The sequence below is a fragment of the Macaca thibetana genome, chromosome 3 (assembly GCF_024542745.1).
Source record: "Macaca thibetana thibetana isolate TM-01 chromosome 3, ASM2454274v1, whole genome shotgun sequence".
Lineage (NCBI taxonomy): Eukaryota > Metazoa > Chordata > Mammalia > Primates > Cercopithecidae > Macaca > Macaca thibetana.
This window is the reverse complement of record NC_065580.1, coordinates 109289855-109314540: the sequence shown is the minus strand read 5'-3', so window position 1 is coordinate 109314540 and position 24686 is coordinate 109289855. Positions and strand designations below refer to the sequence as shown.

Below are 24686 nucleotides of genomic sequence, written 5' to 3'. Positions count from 1 at the left end.
TTTACCACTAAACATTTCAATTTGAATTTCAAAAAGTAAAGGACATTTTTTTACATGACCACAGACTGTCATAAAAGTTAATAATTATTATTACTTAATATTTAATATCATGAACTATTCAGCATTATAATATTCATTGCACATTAAAACTCTCAAAGTTGATATATTGTCCAAAATATACTTTTCTGTTTGTTTGGTTGAATTAAGATTTAAATAAGGTTCATTGTTTATATTTTCGTGTATCTTTTGTTTCTGTGTTTGTGTGTGCATGTTTTGTTTTGTTTTGTTGACAAAGTCTCACACTGTCCCCCAGGCTGGAGTGCAGTAGCACAATCTTGGCACAGTGGCACGATCTTGGCTCAGTGCAGCCTCTACCTCCTGGGTTCAAGCAATCCTCCCAGCTCACTTCCTGAGTAGCTAGAACTACAGGTGCCTACCACCATGCCCGGCTAATTTTTGTAATTTTTTTTTTTTTTTGATAGGGTTGAAGTTTCACCATGTTGGCCAGGCTGTTCTCAAACTCCTGGCTCAAGTGATTCGCTCACCTTGGCCTCCCAGAGTGCTGGGATTACAGGTGTGAGCCACCATGCCCAGCCTATATCTCTTGTTTCTTATAAAACAATATATAAAAACCCCCACTTCATTTAATTTTTTATGCTTTAAATATTGAAGAGACGAAGTTCACTCCATGTTCTGACTTTTGCTGATGGTTTTCTCCTAGTATGATTTCACTTGTTTCTCTATCTCCTGTATTTCTGTAGACTGGAAGTTAGATCTAGAGGCTTGCTTAAATTCCATCTCAGATAATGCCTTACTTTCCCACTGCATTACTTTAGGAAGCACCTGAAGCCTGGTGTTCTCACTTACAGAGATAAGAAAGTCCGGGGTTCAGGTGCCGACAACCTGCTTCTTCATTGCAAACATTTCCCTTGACATTTCATGTAATAGTTTTACAGCCCATTGATGACCACTGTCTGAAGTGATATTTTTGTAAGTTACAAAATGGGGACTTTTCATAATTCTTTCTGATTTATTAGCAGTTTTTGTACAGAAAAACCCACTCACTAAGGATATTTGTTCCTGTGAAACACAGTTCGTGCTTGCAAAGGCAGAATAAATGCTCAAATCTTTTCCTTTCATTATCAATTTTCACAGTAATGAGTTTGTGCCCTAGCAACCTCCAATATAGTAACAATGAGTTATGTCTTATTTCTTTTTTATTCTTTTTTTAATATCACTAATAACTCATAGATTTTTATATTTTCAGTGAGTTTTAAACAATTGCAATCATTATTCTCATTGATGCTCAGATTGTCCCATCTTTTGCCATGGGAGCCCATCAAGCTGGCTTGTGTACTTTGACATGATCCCATTAGCCTCTGATAGCTTCCTTGCTCTTTGTGCCAACAAGATGTTCCGGAATCTTTTTGTTCATTTCCTACACCAGTCCTAGGTTCTTTTTAGAGAAAAATGGTATTTAGAACCACTGATAATATGTCATTTCAGTGGTCAAAGCCAGAAAAAAAATTTTAAGGTAGGAAAAACCACAAGTTCACACTGATATTTCCAATTCAAAATGTAAGAGTACAGATTTTCCTTGACTTCTTTATTTTGTACTTCTCTCTCTGGTATCTCTTTTCTCCTATGATTAATATTTTATTTCAGGATAAAATTAATATGATTATTTGCTTATTTTAACTTAGAATTACAAATCTAATAGTTCGTAAAATGAAACACCATTCTTGGTTTTACTTATTTATCAGTCAAAAACAAGATAAATCATTGTGATAACTTTCATTTGTTGGAAGGCTACATTTTCCATCTTTGAGTATTTTTTGTCCCATTTATTTAAAATATGTATTATTTGAACCTTCTTTCTGTGCTATACATATTTAACATCTTTTTTTTTTTTTTTTTGAAACAGTCTCGCTCTATCTCCCAGGCTGCAATGCAATGGTGCCATCTTGGCTCACTGCAACCTCTGCCTCCTGGGTTCAAGCAATTCTCTTGCCTCAGCCTCCTGAGCAGCTGGGATTACAGGCACACACCACCACACACAACTAATTTTTGTATTTTTAGTAGAGATGGAGTTTCACCATATTGGTCAGGCTGGTCTCGAACTCCTGACCTCGTGATCCACCTGCCTCGGCCTCCCAAAGTGCTGGGATTACAGGCATGATACACTGTGCCCGGCCATATACTCTTTTAAATCTATGAATCCTTTTCCTCTATATGCTTTTCTGCATATTTGGGCCAGCCCACAATTTATGGAGCTATGTTTCAGGAGAGAGCCCTTTCCTATTGTCATGGTTACTATTTATGTAAACACAAATGATCTTACAGGGTTTGAGGATAAACAAATTGCTTTGGTGCCTAACAGATATGGTTAGGTGTCAGAATCTGAAAAACTTGGGGGTACCTATGCAGTTGCTTTTGCCACTGGGAGAAGCAGCAGTCCCAGCAAATGTGTGGGTCTTTCATTGAATAGGTAATTCTGACAGCTGGTTTCCACTTCAAACTCCATAGAAAAGTATGATCACATGGAACATAACATTATTTGACAATACATATTAAAGGCAAACCTGGTCTGATTGGAAAGGGGAATGTTTGGGAAACATAATTTTTTTTTTTTTAAAAAAAGAAAAGCCAACAAAGTAAGCACTCAAGTTAACACAAAAACACTGGGGATGGGATTTTAGGAACCTGAATGAAGAGAGGCTGGGATTTTAATGCCCAGCACAGACAGGAATGGAGGCTTCCAGGTCCTAATAGATATGAATTGGAATCAAGTCCCTTTATACTGCTCATATTCCCAATTGATTGAAACCCAAACCTACTCCTAGTATATGTTTTAAGTATGAATTTACTTTTTGTTTGTTTACATTGCAATTACACTGTATGATGAAATTGATCCAAGCTCGTGGTTTACTGGGGCATCTGACAGAAGCAAATGTGAACTACTGTAATTTTTGCCCTATGGAATTCTCAGAGTTTATAATAAAAAAAACTAAAAATATATGAGAAAATAATTTGCCAATGGGAATAGTCATTAGAAACAATAAACAGGAGGATCTTCACATTTTTAGATTTTAAAAAGATTGTAAAATGAGTATGCTAATAATAATAATTAAACGAAAGATGGTACTAAACCTTAAAGAAAGAAGAAAGCCAGTGTAAAAGAGCAATGTCAAAGAATCAAATGGATTCTTTATTAATAAAAAATGTAACCAAAAAAAACCTCGATGTATCACTAAATAGCAAGGTTTATGCAAAGAAAGTGAAGTGCAGAGAGGTGAGTGAACTAAAGGTTAAACCTCAGACACTTTAATCAGAATAGTTCAAGGAGATAGAGAGGTGGAAATTACATAAAGGGTTTAAGAAAAATGGAGCATAGCAAAAGAGGTCTAACATATGTCCAATACTTGAGAAGCCTTGCTGAAAGGGCTACTAAAGGGTGTACTTCAGAAAAAAGAAAGTTGAACCCAGACTGAAGGATACAAGAACCAATGTAAGTAAAACAAAAGAAAACAACAATTTTTAAAAACCTAAACTAAAACAATATTAATAAATATGTCTATAAATCTAAATAAGCAGGGGCTGGAGGAAGGGGAAAGTAAAATATCATTAATGAGGTATAAAACTAAGGTGGAGTTAAATTACTACATAACGATAATTTGTAAAATGAGAGGGATGGAGATTGGGGTTAAAATATTTAAAGGTCTTTTATTATTCAGAAGGAAGGTATAAATATTAATAATCTCCAGAAATCTAGTATGCATGTTCAAATTTTTATGGATAATCACAAATAAACAGTATAACTTCTTGAGTCAATAGAGAGATAAAAGGAAATAAAGTATAATTTAATAGAAGGCAAGAAAGGAAAAAATATGAAAGGAATGCATTGTAAGTATAAAGCAGAAAGTTTGACAGTAGAAATAAATGTATATTGGAAAGTTTAAAACAAATCAAATAATGTCTGAATCAAAGATAAAATTATTTTAGAAATTATAAAACGTTTGAAATTAACAGCGAGATCATTAACCATGAGATAGATCAATGTGTGAAATGCAACTAATATAAATTGCTTAGAGGTCAACGTTTATAACCTTAAATATTATGCTAAGCAACTTCTAAAATCGTTCCGCAGAATTCCACCTCCTTATATTTGGGTCCTTGCATAATCTCTTCCACTTGAGTGTGAGCTGGGCCTGATGGCCTGTTAGTAATTAATAGAATATGGTGCACATAATGAGATGTCACAGAGGCCAAGGTATAAAAGATGTTGACTTCCACCCTGCATGTACTTTCTCGAACTCTTCTTCCTTGCCCACTCTGTTGAAGCTGCCATGAGGGCAGCTGCCCAATGTAGAGGCCCCTGTGGTAAGGAATTGAGAGCAGCCTCCAATGAAGACCCAGCAAGAAGCTGAGGCCCTCAGTCCAACCACCCGTGAAGAATCGAAATCTCCCAATTACCATATGAGTGAGTGTGGAAGTGGATCCTTCCCGTGTCAAGACTTGAGATGCCTGCAACCCTGGCTGGCACAGATTGCAGCTTTTTGGAGCCACAAAACCTGAGGAACCAGCTAAACTGAGCCCAGACTCCTGGCACTCAGAAACTAGGAGGTTACTGAATGTCGTTTTCAGCCATAAAGTTTGGGGGTAATTTGTAATGTAACAATAGATAACTAACACTAATGCATTTATAGGAAATAACAAAAGAATTAAAAATTATAAGCTAAATATCCAACTGATGAAGTTATAAACAAACAAACAAACAAAAGCGAAAGAAGAGAGTAAACCAAAAGAAAGTAAAAGGAAGGAAATAATAAAGATAATGGCAGACATAAGGGAGAACAAACAAAATCAAATAATTTGGTTTGAGTGTTTTTAACTTTTTATTTGAAATAATTTCCGACTCACAGAAAGGTTGCAAAAATATCACAGTTTCCCTATATTCTTCACCTGCTTCACCTAATGTTTACACCTTACATAAATATAGTATAATTATGGAAACCACAAAATTAACTTTTTATCTTATTTTTTATTTCTTTTTAGATTTAGGGACAGGGTCATTCTGTCCCCCAGGCTGAAAGTGCAGTGGTGTGATCATAGCTCACTGCAGTCTGGAATTTCTGGGTTTAAGCAATCCTCCTCTCTCAGCCTCCTGAGTTGCTGGGACTACAGGCATGTACTACCATGCCCAGCTGATTTTTAAAAATCATTTTTATTAGAGACAGTTGCACTATGTTGCTCAGGCTGATCTCATACTCATCTCAAAGCAATCCTCCCACCTCAGCCTCCCAAGTAGCCAGAATTACAGGTACAGGCCACCATATCTATCTTAAAAATTAACATGGATATAATACTATTACCCACAGGTATTATTGGAACTTTGCCAATTGTCTCATTCTTGTTTTTATTTCTAGCCCCAGAATTCCACATTTGATTTAATTGTTACGTTTCCTTGGCATTCTTCAACCTGAAACAGTTGTCCTTTGTCTTTCATAAACTTGACAGTTTCAAAAAATACTAATGTTATATTGTAGAATGTCTCTCAATTCGAATTTATTTAACATTTCTTATATCTCAATTTAGTTCTGTATTTTTGGCAAAAATTCCGCAAAGAAAATATGCTTTTCTCAGGGGATCATAACGGCAAGTACATTATGTTAACACATTTCATTACTGGTGATATTAATTTTAATTACTCGGTTAAAATGATAATTGCCAGGTTTCTCTAATGTAAAATTACTGTTTTTATCTTGTAATTAACAAATATCTTGTGGGAGAGACTTTAAGACTATTCAAGTATTCTATTGTTATACTTTTATCCATTGATTTTAGCATTAGTTAATTCTTGCCTTTAGTTTATGACTGTGGTGATTGCCAAATAGCAATTTTCTCTTCTATCATTCTTTCAATATTATATATAATATTATATAATATGTAATCACTATTATATATATAATTAGTTATAATGATTCTCCCAGGAAGAGCTGTCCCTCTCCTGCCATATAAGAGCTGCTTAGTTGTCTTGACAAAAACTAATAAAATAGACAATATTGGGCAATAATGATAAAGTAAAAAATGAGAAAGCACAAACAATATTGGGGATAAAAATGTGAAGAGTGTCAGAGATGCAAAAATCATAGCACTTTATAACACCTTATGCCTGTGAATTTGAAAACAAGTTTAAAATGCTGTTGTATAAAAATATAAACAAAATATATTTATTATTATATATTATATATAATATATTATATGTTATATATTATTAAAAATAGAAACAAAATATATTTAATTTAATGACTTCAAATTAAATATATTAAAATTTATATTATAGATATTAAATACATTAAAATAAACATATTAAATTAAATAGTGTATGATATATTAGGGTATGGAAGGATGGGAAAGGAATGGGGATGGTTTGAGCTGTGTTTAAAGTGTTCAATTTATTTTAGTGCAAAAGATATTAGAAGCAAAAAATACAATGAATTTTATTTTTCTTTTCAATTTTTCAAAGGTCTAATGGTTCCATTTTCATTTCTTGCTTTTCTGTCATATTCTTCGATATTTTTGTTCCATGGCATTTATGTCTTTTGAAATTTTCTTAAGTTACTAGTACTGTCTAAAATTATTTTTTCTCATTCTTCAAAAAATATTCTTAATCTATGTTTTGCAGCCTTTTTTCTAATTTCTCTTTTTAAATTTTTTCTTTTTTTAACTTTTATTTTAGGTTCAAGGATACATATGCAGGCTTGTTATACAGGTAAATTCAGGTCACAGGGGTTTGTTGTACAGATTATCACATTACCTAGGTACTAAGCCTAGTACCCAATAGTGATGTGTTTTTGATCCTCTCCCTCATCCCACCATCCACCCTCCAGTAAGCCCCAGTGTCTGTCGTTCCACTCTTTGTGTCTACGTCTTCTAAGTGAAAAAATGAAGTATTTCATTGTATGTTCCTGCATTAGTTTACTAAGGATAATGGCCTCCAGTTCCATTCATGTTTCTGCAAAGGATGTGATCTTGTTCTTTTTATTGGCGGCATAGTATTTCATGGTGTATATGTACCACTTTTTCTTTATCAAGTCTACCACTGATGGGCATTTAGGTTGATTCCATGTGATTGCTATTGTGAATAGTTCTGCAACAAACATATGCATGCATGTGTCTTTATGGTAGAAAGACTTATATTCCTTTGGATATACACCCAGTAATGGGATTGCTGGGTTGATTGGTAGTCCTGTTTTTAGCTCTTTAAGGAATCACCAATCTGCTTTCCACAATGACTGAAGTAATTTGCATTCCCACCGGTAGTGTATAAGCATCCCCTTCCCTCTGCAACGTCTCCAGCATCTGTTACTTTTTCAGTTTTTAATAGTAGCCATTCTGACTGGTGTGAGATGTTATTTCACCATGGTTTTGATTTGCATTTCTCTGATGATCAGTGATATTGAGCTTTTTTCATATGCTTTTTGGTCACATGTATGTCTTCTTTTGAAAAGTGTCTGTTCATGTCCTTTGCCTACTTTTTAATGGGGTTGTTTCTTGTAAATTTAAGTTTTTTATAGATGCTGATATTAGACCTTTGTCAGATGCATAGTTTGCAAAAATTTTCCCCCATTTCGAAAGTTGCCTGTTTACTCTGTTGATAGTTTCTTTTGCTGTGCAGAAGTGCTTTAGTTTAATTAGAATCCACTTGTCAATTTTTGCTTTTCTTGCTATTGCTTTTGGCATCTTCGTCTTGAAATCTTTGCGGTTCCTATATCCAGAATGGTGTTGCCTAGGTTGTCTTCCGGGGATTTTATAGTTTGGGGGCTTACATTTAGGTCTTTTATCTATCTTGAGTTGATTTTTGTGTATGACATAAGGAATGGGTCCAGCTTCAATCTTCTGCATATGGTTAGCCAGTTATCCCAGCAGCATTTATTGAATAGGGAGTCCTTTTCCAATGGCTTCTTTTTGTCAGCTTTGTTGAAGATCAGATGGTTGTAATGTATGGCCTTATTTCTGGGTTCTCTGTTCTGTTCCATTGGTCTATGTGTCTTTTTGTACCCGTATCATGCTATTCTAGTTCCTGTATCTCTTTGGTACAATTTGAAGTCAGGTAACATGATGCCTCCAGCTTTGTTCTTTTTGCTTAGGCTTGCCTTGGCTATTTAGGCTCTTTTTTGGTTCTATATGAATTTTAAAATAGTTTTTTTTTTTTTCTGGTTCTGTGAAGAATGTCATTGGTAGTTTGATAGGGATAGCATAGAATCTGTAAATTGCTTTGGGCAGTATGGCCATTTTAACGATATTGATTCTTCCTATCCATGAGCATGGAATGTTTTTTCATTTGTTTTTGCCATCTCTGATTTCTTTGACTGATGTTTTGCTATTCTCATTATAGAACTCTTTCACCTCCTTGATTAGCTGTATTCCTAGGTATTTCATTATTTTTGCGGCAATTGTAATGGGATCGCATTCCTGATTTGGCTGTCAGCTTGGCTGTTGTTGGTGTATAGGAATACTAGTGACTTTTGTAAGTTTATTTTTGTATCCTGAAACTTTGCTGAAGCTGTTTATCAGCCAAAGGAGCTTTTGGGCCAAGACTGTGGGATTTTTAAAATATAGGTTCATGTCGTCTACAAACAGGGATAGTTCGACTTCCTCTTTACCTATTTGGATGCTCTTTATTTCTTTCTCTTGCCTGATTGCTCTGGCCAGGACTTCCAATACTATGTTGAATAGAAGCAGTTAGAGCGGGCATTCTTGTCTTGTGCCAGCTTCCAAGGGAAATGTTTCCAGCTTTTGCCCATTCAGTATAACGTTGGCTGTAGGTTTGTTACAGATGGCTCTTATTATTTTGAAGCATGTTCCTTTAACACCTAGTTTTTTGAGAGTGATTATCATGAAGTGATGTTGAACTTTATCAAAAGCCTATTCTGCATCTACTAAAATATTAACATGATTTTTGTCTTTAATTATGCTTATGTGATGAATCACATTTATTTATTTGCATGTGTCGAACTAACCTTGCATCCCAGAGATAAAATCTACTTGGTCATAGTGGATTAGCTTTGTGGTCTGCTGCTGGATTCAGTTTGCAAGTATTTTGTTGGGGATTTTTGCATCAGTGTTCATCAAGGATATTGGCCTGACATTTTCTTTTTTTTTTTATTGTGTCTCTGCCAGATTTTGACATCAGGATGATGCTGGCCTCATTAAATGATTGGGGAGGAACTCCAGCTCCAGTGGTTTTTTGTGTCTCGATCTCCTTCAGTTCCACTCTGATTTTGGTTATTTCTTGTCTTCTGCTACCTTTGCAGTTGGTTTGCTCTTGGTTCTCCAGTTTTTAAAATTGTGATGCTAGATTGTTAATTTCAGATCTTTCTAATTTTTTGATGTGGGTGTTTAGTGCTATAAATTTCCCTTTTAACACTGCATTGCTTGTACACTGATTGAATCTTTTCCTTTAAAAATGAGTGGCGTGGGCCAGGTGCGGTGGCTTATGCCTGTAATCCCAGCACTTTGGGAGGCCAAGACGGGCAGATTATCTGAGGTCTGGAGTTCGAGACCAAACTGACCAACATGGTGAAACCCCTATCTCTACTCTAAAAATACTAAAAAAAAAAATTAGCTGGGCATGGTGGTGGGTGCCTGTAATCCCAACTTCTCAGGGACTGAGAGAGGGGAATCGCTTGAACCCGGGAGGCGGAGGTTGCAGTGAGCCAAGATTGCGCCATTGCACTACAGGCTGGGTGACACAGTGAGACTCCATCTCAAAAAAAAAAAAAAAAAAAAAAAAGAGTGGTGGTATGGGGGCTGGATATTGGTGTTTGAGTTTAATCACTTACCTGCTTGTGGCTATATGAGGAGAGAACTGGGACATAGAACAGCCACAGCTCAAATCCCCCTGGGTGGAATTTCTGATCTACTACTGCATTTTAGCCTTTTCTTTAGTGCATTGTTTTCTTTTCTGAGTAGATTATATCCAGTAGCTATAAAACTGATTGTAGCCTTTCTGTTTCCTTTATCTGCAGCTCTTCAGTCTGCCACCATTCTCTTGGGAAGCTCATCAAGTAACTGAAAATAAAAATAGCTTGGGGCTTTTAGGTCTCTTCCCATGTTGGGTAGATGATGGGATCCAAGCTAGATGTTTCCTTTTCCTCCCCAGCTAATTTTTCCAAGCATATGGTTATGTGCTTAGTATTTTATCTTAGGTCAGTTTTATATTTAAATTTTTTATAAGTCTAATACATTCTGATTCTTATCAGTTTGCTTTATTTTCTTCTCAAGGATACTTGTAACTTCTTTGCTTAATTTTTCATACCTGATTTCTTTCTCATTTTTGCATCTCTTTATTAGTAATTTTGTGATATTTGGAAGTATTTTAAATTCAAGTTGGCATCAGATTTTTATTCAAAATGGAAAAAGATATTAGAGTAATGCCTGTAGCATCTCTACATTCAGTCAATATGGTGTTTTTCTCTGGGAACAACAGAGAGATATTCTCAGACATGTAAAGTGTCTGGATATATTTCATTACTATATTCGTGATAAAAAAAAAATGACCCAAAGAAATATTCCACAACTCACTGAAAGTAACCAAGATAGGAAATTGGAGCATTGGCACCAAGAGCTCCAAAAGAAGAAGTAGAGATCAATGGAACCTGTTAAATATGGGAGCTGTCTAAATACACATGGTGCATGATTTAAACGGTCATATTTTACCAACAAGCACCAGACGTCCTCCTAAAGTAGAAACTACTTTTGTTTAGAACAATGCTTTGATAAGCAGTTTCAGATGGAAAGTAAAGACAATTATAAAACATATCTTTTTTGACAATTTACTCAGTGTTTTATTTTGTTTTTGTTTTTATTTTGAGACGGAGTCTCACTCTGTCACCCAGGCTGCTGGAGTGCAATGGTGTGATCTTGGCTCACTGCAGCCTCTGCCTCCCTCGTTCAAGTGATTCTCATCCTCCTAAGCAGCTGGGACTACAGGTGCACGCCACCACACCTGGCTAATAATTTTTTTTTTTTTTTGAGATGGAGTCTCACTCTGTCGCTCAGGCTGGAGTACAATGGCATGATCTCAGCTCACTGCAAACTCAGCCTCCCGGGTTCACACCATTCTCCTGCCTCAGCCTCTTGAGTCGCTGGGACTACAGGTGCCCGCCACTACCCCTGGCTAATTTTTTATATTTTTAGTAGAGATGGGGTTTCACCGTGTTAGCCAGGATGGTCTCGATCTCCTAACCTCGTGATCTGACCACCTTGGCCTCCCAAAGTGCTGGGATTACAGGAGTGGGTCACTGCACCCCGCAGCTAATTTTTATATTTTTAATAGAGGTGGGGTTTCACCACATTGGTCAGGCTGGTCTCGAACTCCTGACCTCATGATCTGCCCTCCCCAGCCTCCCAAAGTGCTGGGATTACAGGCATGAGCCTCTATGCCTGGCCTACTCAGTGTTTCTCTACTTCCGTTTTCTCACTTGTAAAATGGGGTTAATAGTACCTACCTCATAGGTTGTGAAAGCCCTAAGTGAACAAATAGCTAGTGCTTGATGATGGTTAGCAATTTTTATTTATCAGTGAGTAGAAATTTAAGTATGAAGATTGGAGCAGAGCAGTAGGAGGGAAGGGAAGGGAAGGGAAGAAAAAATGCTGAGCACCTCATTGAGAAGCTGGAGCTGAGCGGGTACAACTGAAGCGTCACAAGAACATATATTTAAGCGCATGGTTTTAGCTCTCCACTATGACACTGAAATGGACCCAACACTACCTCCCACCTCCCCACCACTAACTTTCAATTTTACACTCCCAAGACTTCAGGAAACATGACACCTACTCCTCCCTCTGTGAGTGGCACTTTGAAGGATGGCTGAATTAAGAAGAAGCAGTCTTTTTTATGTCTGGGAAACACTGGGACAGAAATGTAAAATGAATTTTGAAAATTCAGCAGAAGACATGACTCAGAGCCATGGGTAACTTGGATGAATGTACACTGCTGAAGATTTTTGAAAATCTTGGTAAAACTATAGAGTTTCTATAGATTAGACTTTGAGGAGATTCTAACAAGATCTTAAAGGACAATGATAACCCCATTGACATCTGGTATTGCAGCTTGTCGATACAAATGACAAAAATAATTACTTATGAGATAAGAAACAAGCATATGGATTTAAAAGCTTTGATTATTTTAACAAAAACAACAGACTTAGAAGAAGTAAAAGCATACTACACATGTCATCCTACACAGTATATAGATGATAGTTCATGCTTCACATTAATAGAGAAATACAAGTTTAATCCTGCAAGACAACACATCAGACTGAGGATTGCTTGAGCCCAGGAGTTTGAGACCAGCCGAGGCAGCATAGCAAGACTCCCATCTCTACAAAAAAAAAAATTAAAATTAAAATTAAATTTAACTGGGTGTGGTGGCACACGCCTGTAGTCCCACTACTTGGGTGGCTGTGGTGGGAGGGTCACTTGAGCCTGGGAGGTTGAGGCTGCAATTAGGCATGAGTGCACCACTGCACTCCAGTTTGGGTGACAGAGCGAGATCCTGACTCTCTCTCTCACACACACACACACACACACACACACACACACAGACATCAGACTGGTCCACTATCTTAATGACATATTTTTGAAAAGATTTGGGTTGGTGAAAGGATCAGGAACCCTAGATGACTCAATGACCACAGGCATGCTGGCACATGTGGGTAAATCTCAGAAAGTACATGATCCTGCAGGTGACCGGAAGTTTTTGAGCATTCAGCATTCTGGGGCATGTCAGGATATTTCCTTCAAAGTAAAGAACAGACTGCTGCCACTGTCATCCCCTATTCATAAAAAGAGCCAAAATACTTGATGGGCATCTTTAGGTATTAGATATGTGCTACCCTAACTCATTAATTGGATGATCTGAAAAGTTGCTCACTCGGTATAGACCACCTAACAAGAGAAGACTCTGTGGCTGTTCCATGGGGCAGGGTGCATAGATATTCCAAGTGGGTGCTTTTCTGAGGAACCTAACTGACGCAGTCATTATAATAAAACCCTGTGGTAGACTAAACCAGAAATCAGGGTTTGTGACTGTTCTAGGATGATAAGATAAAATATCAGCGATATAGCAGGAGAAAAATCTAAGAGTTTGAAATCTGTTGCTTCTGGGGAGCAACACAGGAAGGAACAGCTATTTCTCTCTACTGTTGACTTTTTAACTATACACTCATATTTTTGTGATACAGGTTTTTAAATAATTTGAAAATTGATCATTTTTATTAGTAAATTAATCAGCCAAAACATCTTATTCTTAAAAATAATTTTATCTTTTTAAAAATCTAAATGTTCAATACGAAAGTTTGACAGGGGAAATTTAAATTTATTTTTTCCTTTAATGTACAACATTTAATCAGGCTTTCATTTTTCTAATGATGACATTACTGAAACACACTTCTAGGTAATACACGCTTCCTACGCCGTTTCTGTTCCTCCAGCAGAATCAAGGAAATAATGTGTTCACTAAGTTAAAACTCTGATTCTATCAAAGAAAATGTGCATGTCCTCCATTGAACTCTATGTGGTATGCTTAATGTGGATAGGAGTTGCAATGTTGCTATTTGAAAGAATTATGAAACATTGTTTAGAACTTAATAAGATAAAAACAAAAATTTTGTACTTTATTACATATTAATTATATATTTAGATATTTAATATGACATATTTTGCACTTTACATGTTTCAGTACTAAAGGTTTAGACACATCTTATGTTACACATTTTATACTTTGTTACCTATTTAGATATTCTTGCAAAGGAGTGTTCATTCACAAGTTAATGGTTTGGTGAGTTTCTTAAAACTGAAATCTGTCCTTTGGATTGCATAATCTGTAATCAATACTGGCATCATTGCTACTCCTAGTCAGCTGAGTGATGGACAGCTAATGACTGGTTTTCCAATAACACCAACCTCAAATTCCCCTTTAGATAGAGTTTTGGCTAGAGTTCAGAAACATCTTGACTTCTTGTGCTGTTTTTGCTTTAATGCAGTGGAGAGCTTTGAAATACCTTTAGAGCTTTAAAGCCACACTGTTTTTGGTCTGGTGAAGTTTCTATATCTTGAGTATTTGACCTCTCAGGTAAATTTTAATATGATGTGACCTCTCAGGTAAGGCATTAGTTATTCAAAACAAATACGTTTTTTAAAAAAGAATAGGAGACTTTCCTTGGAGTTGGGAAAAAAAGAAAGAACAAAAATTTCTCAATCTACAGGGTCACCTTGACTAGCACCCTGCTTAAGTGTGCACTGTCCAACTCCAGAGAGTGCTAGTCACAAAAACTGTGAGAATGGAGCCCCAGAAATGTGCATCACAGTGGCCTTGGAGTCTCCAACAAAGACAATGGACTCCCAGATCGCAAGGTGTATCCTGCTATTCAGCAGGCAAAGGTATTTCAACACTTAAACATAGTATAATTCTAATCTCCTTTTCAGGCTCAATTTAAAAAATGTATTATCTCCTGAAAAGCACAACCAAGGGAATAGAAATCATCAGAATTCTGTCACTAATATTTCTGTTAGAATTACATTAATTTTCAGATAATTGACATCTTTATTACATTTTCAGTCACCTAAGATCCACACATAATTCATTTTTCTTTTCTTTTTTTTTTTTAAGTTTCCTTTAAATGTTGTAATTTTCTTCTTTTGACTTCCTCACAACTTTTGCCCCGTCTCTGGTTAGCTTTTGTTTTTGGTTCTTGTTATGACCAGGATCCTTTTTGAGATATGTAAATCTTCAGCTTTTGGATATATTACACTCTTCTGAACTCTCCAAAACTCATGCTGTTTACCCGTTCTTAACTTTATCCCTTGATTCTCTACTTCTGAACCCTGAATATCTACTGCTTTCTCAGTACCTAGAGGGAATCCATACATCAAAATAAAACCTTTGATATTTTATTATTTCTTGTGTTCCAACCAGAGCAAATGATTAACATTGTGTTTGAAGTTGCTGATGCTATTCTGAAAAATTCTGGTCCAAGACTTCTCTTGCTATTTTACTCAATTATTGATATTAAAGGCACAGTTCATAATACATGGCAAATCAGTACCATTTTCCTCCAAATGAGACATCCAACTTGTTAAAGAACCCTGAAACAAATTTTTCACTGGATTTTCAGTTTGAATAATGTAATTGCATTCAACTTGAGTTCCTTTAAGTATATCCTGCTATCAGTACTTCCAATGCGCCTTCCTCTATGGGCACAATTATGTCTCAGTGAACAGCAGGCAGAAAGTACATCAAAGAGAAGGACTATTTTAACAGTTCAACACAGTGAATTGGATGTCAAGAAATCTTAGTTTTGCAACAGCTAACTGGGACAATAGCATTTGTCTATAACTATGTATAATAATCTGAAAGTTAATATTTCCGACACGAGAAAATATTTGCAATTTCAAAAATCCTTGTAGCCTTAATGTTGGGCATGGTAAAAAAGTAAATTAAGAAGCAGGAGAATCGGCAGGGCACGATGGCTTATGCCTGTAATCCTAACACTTTGGGAGGCCGAGGCGGGTGGATCACCTGATGTCAGGAGTTCAAGACCAGCCTTACCAACCTGGTGAAACTCCATCTCTATTAAAAATACAAAAATTAGCTGGGTGTGGTGGTGGGTGCCTGTAATCCTAGCTACTCAGGAGGCTGAGGCAGGAGAATCACTTGAACCTGGGAGGCGGATGTTACAGTGAGCCGAGATCGCGCCATTGCACTCCAGCCTGGGCGACAAGAGCGAAACTCCATTTCAAAAAAAACAAAACTAAACAAAAAAAGAAGCAGGAGAATCCTCCAAAATTACATTTGAAGGAAACCTTTGAGGCCACCCATCTCCATTCCTCCAAAAGAGAGAATGTGATGCACAGATGCCTTTTTAAATATGAGAGCAAGTCAATACTGTAGACAAAAGCCAGTCCACAGATATCAACTAGAACATAGCTACCTAATATAACACGTGATCCTGTAACTTTATTAACTACTGTTGCTTCATGAAATGTACTTCAAACCGATAGTCTACAGCATAGGAAGTTAAATGCCGTAGAGGTGTATTTTTCCTACCAAGCTCATCCATGATTAAGGGCAAAGGGAAATGTTCTCATGCGGTACTCCTCTACTATTTCAGAATTAAAAAGCCACTTTGGACTGTCTGCCAGTGGCTTCTCCACGTGGTGTAGCTCCTGGAAAATTTACTTGACACACATTTGAATATTGACATGATTACCTGAAGGTAATAAAAGTTAAATTTTAAAAAGTAAATCACAACATGTCACGTCTCTGTATTAGTTTGCTAAGATTGCCATGAAAAAGTACCACAGGCTAGGTAGAGACATTTATTTTTCATAGTTCTGGAGGCTGGAAGTCCAAGATCAAAATGTGAGCAGGGTTAGTTTCTTCTCAGGGCCTGCACTTCTGTGTCTCCATATAGTCTTCCCTTCTGTGTCTGCACCCTCATTTCCTTTTCTTATAAGGATACCAGTCTTTGGATTAAGGCCCAGTCATTATTGCATTTTATCTTAATGAACTCTTTAAAGGCACTATCTCCAAACAGGTGTATTCTGAGATAGCAGGGATTAGGGCTTTGGCATGAATTTTGCAGGGAACACAATTCAGTCCACAATGGTTCACTACTCGAAAACTTTCCCTGACTAGTTTTGAAAACTCTTCCCTTGTAGCTCTCCCTCTTGCTCACTAATCTCCAGTTGAATAGGCTTCCGCTCAATTACTAAAATGTGCTGAGACCTTTTCTGCAAGAGCTTTGCAAACACTACATCATCTTCCTGGAATGCTGTCTCCTCAGCTTTGCCTTACTAATTTCTTACTGTTCTTGGGGCCTCACCTTAAATATTTCTTCTCCAAAAGGTAGGATATCAAATTAGGCATAAAATATGATGATAGAAACATATCCATATATGTAAATAACTGTAATTACTGCAAAACAGACTAAATGATCCAGGAAAGTAGACAATATTTTCAGATTAGCTAAAAAGATCAAATTCCAGCTCTGTGTTATGTATAAGAAACATAAGTCTGAAAATGAAAACACAAACATAACCTATGCAAATTATAATCAAAAGAAAACTGAAGTGTCTCTATTAATTATCACACTAGACAGTTTAAACACAAAGAGGAAAAACCAATTGTTATGAGTGAGAAATTCTATATCAAAATTGTGACCTTCCATTTCCCAAACTTCACCAATAGGAAAGTAAAATGACAAGCCACAAAATGGGAAAAGATGTTTTCAGAACTACAACTGGAAGAGAATGAAAATCTGTAATACATAAATAACTTTTTCAAATTAATGACAATGAGAAAAAACAGCCCACTAGAAAATGGGGATATCATTTCAACAAATAATTCACAAAAGACAAAACTTACGAAAAGATGCTTATTATCATTAGTAATCAAGGAAATGTATTTTAAGTCACAGATGCCATTTCACATCTTCAGATTAGCAAAAAGGAAAAATGTTAACATTTTCAAGTCTTGCAAAGATGTAGGGTACCTAGAACTCTTCTAAAAAGCAAATTGGAGTATAAATTGATATGACTTTGGAAAACCACTTGGCATTATTTATTCAAGTAGAAAGTAGATATACACTTAACATGACTCAGCATTTCACTCTTAGGTTTATAATCTGGACTGGGGGGGCAATGAGCTGTGCCCCGAGGGCCCAATCTAGCCCAAGTCTCGTTATATTGCAATATATACATGTCCATTTGTTTATGTAGTGTCTATGGCTGCTTTCACAGTATACAGGCAGAGTCAAATAGTTACAACAGAGACTATATGGCTCTCAAGCGAAAAATATTTAATATTTGGCCTGTAACAGAAAAAGTTTGCCAACCTTTGGTCTAGAGAAATTCTTGCAATTGTCCACCAGAAGACATTTACAAAAATGTTTATGGCAACACTGTTTTTAACTGCAAGAAACTGGAAGCAACCCAAATGTCCATCAATAGTAAATTATTACACAGAATAAAAATATGAGTTAACTAGAGTTTCACATAACAAAATGATGCATCTCAGAAGCATAATGTTGAACAATAGAAATAAGTCTGAGAAAAATTACAGTATGTTCCATTTACATAAAATTTATTATAGCACCTTATTATTTAGGTGCACAAACATGTGGTAGTATTATATGTAGAAGGAAGACAATGATAAATTCCAAATTCAAGATAATGGCTACGTCTGAGTGGGAATATAAAGGGAAGAGATTGTGAAAGGGTAGTGGCAGGTTTTTGAAGTTAAGGTAGGTAATGCTTTCCTCCTTAAACTTGGTGGTGGTTTCCAGGTGCTCATATTATTTTTCTTTGTATCCTATTGTTATAAACAGAATTGTATCCTCACAAAATTCGTATGTTGAAGCCCCAACCCCAGTGTCATTCTATTTGGAGATAAGGCCTTTTTGGAGGTAATTAAGGTTAAATGAAGTCATAATCAGGGGGCCCTAATACTGTAGGACTGGTGTCCTTATAAGAAGATGAGGGGACATCAAAGAGTGTGTTTTCTCTCTCTCTCTCTCTCTCTCTCTCTGCACAGGCACAGAGGAAAAGCCAAGTGAGTACACAATGAGGAGTTAGCTGTCTACAAGCCAGAAAGAAAGTGCTTGCCAGATATAGAATTTGCAGGAACTTTGATCACGGACTTCTATCCTCCAGAACTGAGAAAAATAAATGTCTGTTGTTTAAGCCAGCCAGTCTGTGGTATTTGTTATGGTAGCCTGAGCAGACTAACATAAACGTGAACATGTTTATAAATATTTTATGTATTCAATATTTTTATTAAATATTATGATAGTAGTAAGACCTCTTGAGGGGATATTTAAGCTGAGTTCTGAAGAATAAGTAAAGGTATTATATCGAGTACAATATTTGTATCTCTCAAGTGATTGAATGTATTGGCACTAATTTTATCCGGTGTCAGTTTTGGTATTCTGTGTCTTTAAAGGACTTATTTAAATTATCCAATTTACTGACATGTTCATACTATTTCCTTATGATCCTTTTAATGTCTATAGGATCTGTAGTCATGTCTCTCATTCTTGATATTGATAATTTATGTTTTATTTTCTTTTCTTTATGAGTCTATTTAGAAATTTATTGGGCTTTGATCCTTTCAAAGAACCAACTTTTGGTTTCACTGATTTTCTATTGTTTATTCATTTTCCATTTAATTAAAAATTCTATTATTATCATCTTTATTATTTCACTTTTTCTGCTTATTTTGGATTTTACTTTTCTTTTGAAACTTCATTAAGTGCAAATTTAGATTACTGATTTTAACCTTCTTTCTTTTCCAATATAAACATTTAGAGATAAAAACTTTCTAAGGACTGCTTTTTGCACATCTCACAAAATTTGATGTTTTCAATTTCATATGAAATATTTTGCAATTTCCCTTGGATTTCTTCCTTGACCCATTGATTACTTGGAGTGTGTTACCTAACTCCCAAATATTTGAAGACTTTTCAGATACCTGTTTTTTTTTTCTGTTCTAATTTAATTCTGTTGTGGTTAAAGAACATATCTTGTATGATGTCAGTCTTTTAATGTATTCAGACTTGTTTCATAGTCCAGCATATAGTCTACCTTGTTACACATTCCATGTACACTTGAAAGTAAAATGCACAGTTGACCCTTGAATAATTCAGGGGTTAGGGGCACCGATCCCTCACACAGTTGAAAACCTGTGTATAACTTTTGACTTTCCAAAAACTTAACTACCGATAGTCAACTGTTGATCAGAAGCCTTATCAATAAAATAGTCAACTTACACATATGTTGTATGTTATGTATATTGTACACTGTATTCTTACAATAAAGCATGCTAGTGGAAAGAAAATGTTATTAAGACAATCATAAAGAAGAGAAAACATATTTACTATTTATGAAGTGGAAGTGGATCATTGTAAAGGTCTTTATCCTCATTGACTTCATGTTGAGTAAGCTGAGGAGGAAGAAGAGGAGGGGTTAGTCTTGCTGTCTCAGAGGTCAAAGGGGAGACAGAAGAGGCAGGCACACTCAGTGTAACTCTTCTTGAAAAAAAACCCGTGTATAAGTGAACCAAGTAGTTTAAACCCCTGTTGTTCGAGGGTCAATTGTGTTCTTCAATTGTTGAGTGTAGTGTTCTTTAAATGCCAATTAGGCTAAGTTGGTTGATAGTATCATTGAAATCTTTTATATCCTTCCAAATTTTTTTGTCTACTTACGTTGGAGACCAAAATAATGAGGGTCGTGACCAACTCAGTATACCACTGGAGGATATATGAGCAAACAGCAAACTATTCTCATGAATGCAGGTTGTTGGCAAACTGATAAGCTGCATCTGCCATGCAGAAGGAATGCTGAAGGCCGTTACCCCCCAGGGTCAGTGTTTCTTGTGATTATCTACAGGCACAACTGAAGCTTGTTAGCAATCATGTGAACTTGTGATCAATCAAGCAACTGACAGATCCTTACCTCCTCCTCCCTGCTCTTTCTACCCAACAAATAGGAAGGGCTGTAGAAGCTCAGGGCTGCCTTTGCTCACTAGAAACAAGGAGCCCCCAACCCCTTTTTAAAAACAAATCCTTTTTTCTTTGTTTTCATTTCTGCATTTGTCCCCCTTTACTCAGTCCTGTAGTAAAATTCACATACTTAAGCTTTTATGAAAAGGTTATTAAATTACCATCAGTAATTTTGAATTTGTCAATGATGTAAGTTTTTTTCTTGTGCATTTTAAAATTCCATTAAGTATATATACATCCACTATTGTTATATCAACAAATATTTTTTCTCTGATTTTGCTCCATATTTACTCATCAGGGAATGGTTAATTTTTTTTTTTTTTTTTTTTTTTTTTTTTTGAAATGGAGTCTTGCTCTGTCGCCCAGGATGGAATGCAGTGGTGCAATCTCGGCTCACTGCAAGCTCTGCCTCCTGGGTTCACGCCATTCTCCCGCCTCAGCCTCCCGAGTAGCTGGGACTACAAGCGCCTGCCACTACGCCCAGCTAATTTTTTTGTATTTTTAGTAGAGACGGGGTTTCACTGCATTAGCCAGGATGGTCTCAATCTCCTGCCCTCATGATCTGCCCACCTTGGCATCCCAAAGTGCTGGGATTACAGGCATGAGCCACTGTACCCAGCCAGGTAATGATTAATTTTTTAAAGAAATTGTATAAACAGTAATTTCTCAATGTAAAGAATTATTTTTTAAAATACAGAGCAAAACAGTAAAGCCTCTCTACCTCCTCACCCTCCTCCACTTATCCATCTCACATCTAAAGCTATTAACATTTTGATGAAAAAATCCAGGCTTAAAAAAGCTTTCTTAAGCTCCCACCTTCAAGCCATAGTTTTAACCCAGGGAAAGTTTGAGACTGAGCTGTGTGTCTTGGTCAGATGTTCAAAGTGATCATTTTCTATGCCCTCCACCATGAATCAGGTTGTAAAGGGGAGCTGTGTAGTAGTTAAGGTCAGAGAAAAGAAACTAGAGAATTCCTCAATCTTGTGGAGACTGGTTTTCAGGACATGCTTTAGCTGTTGGTGATGTGCAGGAATATCCCGGCTGACTAAACTAACACAGGAACAGAGAATCAAACACTGCTTGTTCTTACTTGTAAGTGGGAGCTGAACAATGAGAACACAAGGACATGGGGAAGGGAACAACACACACTGGGGCCTGTAGGGCAGTGGGGTCAGGGGAGGGAGAGCATTAGGAAAAATAGCTAATGCATGCTGGGTTTAACACCTAGGGGATGGGTTGATAGGTGGAGCAAACCACCATGGAACACATTTACCTATGTAACAAACCTGCACATCCTGCACACATACCCCGGAACTTAAAATAAAAATTAATAATAATAATAAAAGAAATATGCTGGCTGACATATGTGACAGGCATATGTGCATGAGTTTTTAAAATTAAAAACCACTTTGTATCATTCTATTATATTCTAGATTTGGATACTCTATCAATGGAATTAGTATGTCTCCAATACTTAAGAAGTAGACGGGTACTCATAAATTTAAGGGATCAGGGGACTCTTTCGTGAGTATTCTGTTCTCTAAATACCTCTTTTTAAAAACTCTGTGTCTGCTATTTTCCTCTCCACATTTTGACTAAGAAAAGTCCTCATGTGAAAGTTAACTACCAGTAAAAGTTCTTAAATGGCCCTAAAGTCACTTACCACTTGCACGCCCTAGTTCTATTGCTAAAGTTTGTTTTCCCTTTCCCTTAGCAAAACAAGTGATGTGGAATATTTCTCACATGAAGCTGTATCAATAGTCCAGGACATGAAAAATAACATAGAATTTTACTTTGCACTCCCAAAGATTGAGTGCTAGCTAACTAATTTCACCATTTATTTCAGGATGAACTTTCAAGGTGAAGATAGCAAAATCTGGTGCTCTGAATCTGACCCATTTCCTCTAGGGGAGAGATATGAAAGAATGATCCGATCTTATAAGTAATAGGACTCAGATATTTATGTTCTAAAACGTACATAATCTTCATTGTGGAATATAATGGTTCAGTAGGAATAGGTTTATCTTTTGAATCTATTTTCAATTTTATGAGGCAAACTTTAATGTAATGTTTCCTAAAGTCGCTGCCCTCTCAAGTTTCTAAGGATAGCTCCTCATTCTCATGTGCCAGAATTGGATAAAAGTCAATCATTTCTGTGTATCCATCGAGTTCATTTATTATACATTTCAATGTATAATAATAATAAGTAATATGTTTGTATAGTACTTTAAGGCTTACAAGACAGTGATATTAAATGTTTCACTTGTGTCTCATTGACTCAAACATTTTACATTTTAGCATCTCTGAAATCAGGATACATCTTACAGTTGATGGTGTTATAGTTTAACTGGCAGTGTTTCTTTTCCTTAGTTGTACATAAAATAATGTGTGTCTTATAATCAATCATATGCGAGAGTCTATGAAGCAGAGTAATTCTGACCAAAATTTTCAATTCGATGTGATAATTTTACTGATAAAAGAATTGAGGCTAAAAGAGGTAACATGTTTTTCACAAAGATAACATAGAAGATAGTGGATCTTGAATTTGAAATCTGACTCTTAAACCCATTTGTTACTACAATGGTATTCATCCAGGGTGGTCAGATGGTGCAGAAAGAAAACTGGCATCAAAGAATGGTGTAGACAACAAACTGTAAATGAACAATAGAATGTGAATCATCTACTTCACATTTTTACCCAGAAATCTTTGCAGATCTTCTCCTGCATCCTCTGCCTCAACATACCCACTCAGATATTCATCCACAAATATCTTGTTTCATAATTTCCAGTCTTCCCACTTCTGTTTTAAAAGCCACAACACTAAATGTTTACTCAGATTTAGTGTATTAAATTGTCCTCCACCTTGTAACTAACACATATCCCATGCATCACACCCCAACATTGGACATAACTTTCCCTGGCATTATTTGGATTATATCATTCACATCCTAGAAACTCAACCGAGCTTCCAGTCCTCCTTTTTAATGTTCTGTGGGTGCTGAATTTGTAGGAACCTTGAGTGTACCTATAAGACAAAAACAATCAAATTTTATAAGCAAACAAATAAACAATACAATCAGTGTAGTGTTTTTGTTTTTGTTTTGAGATGAAGTCTCACTTTGTTGCCCAAGCTGGGGTACAGTGGTGTGTTCTCGGCTCACTGCAGCCTCCGTCTCCAGGGTTCAAGCGATTCTCCTCCCTCAGCCTCCTGCCTCAGTAGCTGGGGTTGCAGAGGCATGCCACCACTCTCAGCTAATGTTTGTATTTTTAGTAGAGACAGGGTCTCCCCATATTGACCAGGCTGGTCTCGAACTCCTGACCTCAAATGGTCCGCCTGCCTCGGCCTCCTAAAGTGCTGGGATTACAGGTGTGAGCCACCGCTACCGGCCCCAGTGCGGTGTTTTTTGACATGTTAAAACCCAACTAAGATCAATGGAGAGTTCAAAATGATCAGTGACCTATAGAACAATCATAACACCTTGGAGTAGATGCCTAAAAATGATTTGTTGATGATTAAACTTTTGTTTATAAGGCAAACATGGCTTCCTCAGAATTGGAATCTAAGATTGGACCTTACCAGAATATCCACAGCACAAAGAAGTTTATTGAGATATATGTTAGAGGAAGATGTATTTTATGATCTCAAAACCATCTTACTAACTTTTGGAAGGATGCCGATGTTGAATAAAGACTAATCAAATTCCATGAAAATCAATAGTACTTACCTTCCTGCTAGCAAGAGCTTAATATGGCAGCAACTGTCTTTTCTCTGTGTGTCTTTAACACAGTGCCAGACCCATGGTCCTGGACAGAGCATTAAGATTCAGCAGCTATGATTTGTGTTATGATCTTGCTTTAAACATCAAGTCATTTAGCATCAAAATATTTTTAAATAACAGCATATTTTTAATTATGGGAAGAATTTTGCTCCTGTTTTTAAAAAGTAAACCTCCAATGTAAGAAAGCAATTTACTTTCTTGGTTAAATAAATAAAAATTCCTTGAATAAACTTCCTGCATTCGCGTACAGTCAATGTTGGATGAAACTTTTCCCAGTATTTTGCTATAAGTTCAAGTTGCTTAGCTGTCTAAGACAAAATGTGACAAACAGATCAGCTAG

General features: G+C 36.3%; 2 protein-coding genes across 2 annotated transcripts in view; one reads left to right on the top strand and one right to left on the bottom strand.

The window, feature by feature from the left end:
- YAE1 (YAE1 maturation factor of ABCE1) overlaps nt 1-24686 on the bottom strand; it is a 967894-nt gene that overhangs the window by 611794 nt on the left and 331414 nt on the right. The window lies entirely within an intron of this gene.
- The window catches only part of VPS41 (VPS41 subunit of HOPS complex), a 229229-nt gene continuing 224261 nt past the window's right edge, over nt 19719-24686 (top strand). The window contains exon 1 of the mRNA XM_050783300.1: nt 19719-19722. The gene's annotated coding sequence lies outside the window, so the exon portion shown is untranslated. The remainder of the gene's footprint in view (nt 19723-24686) is intronic.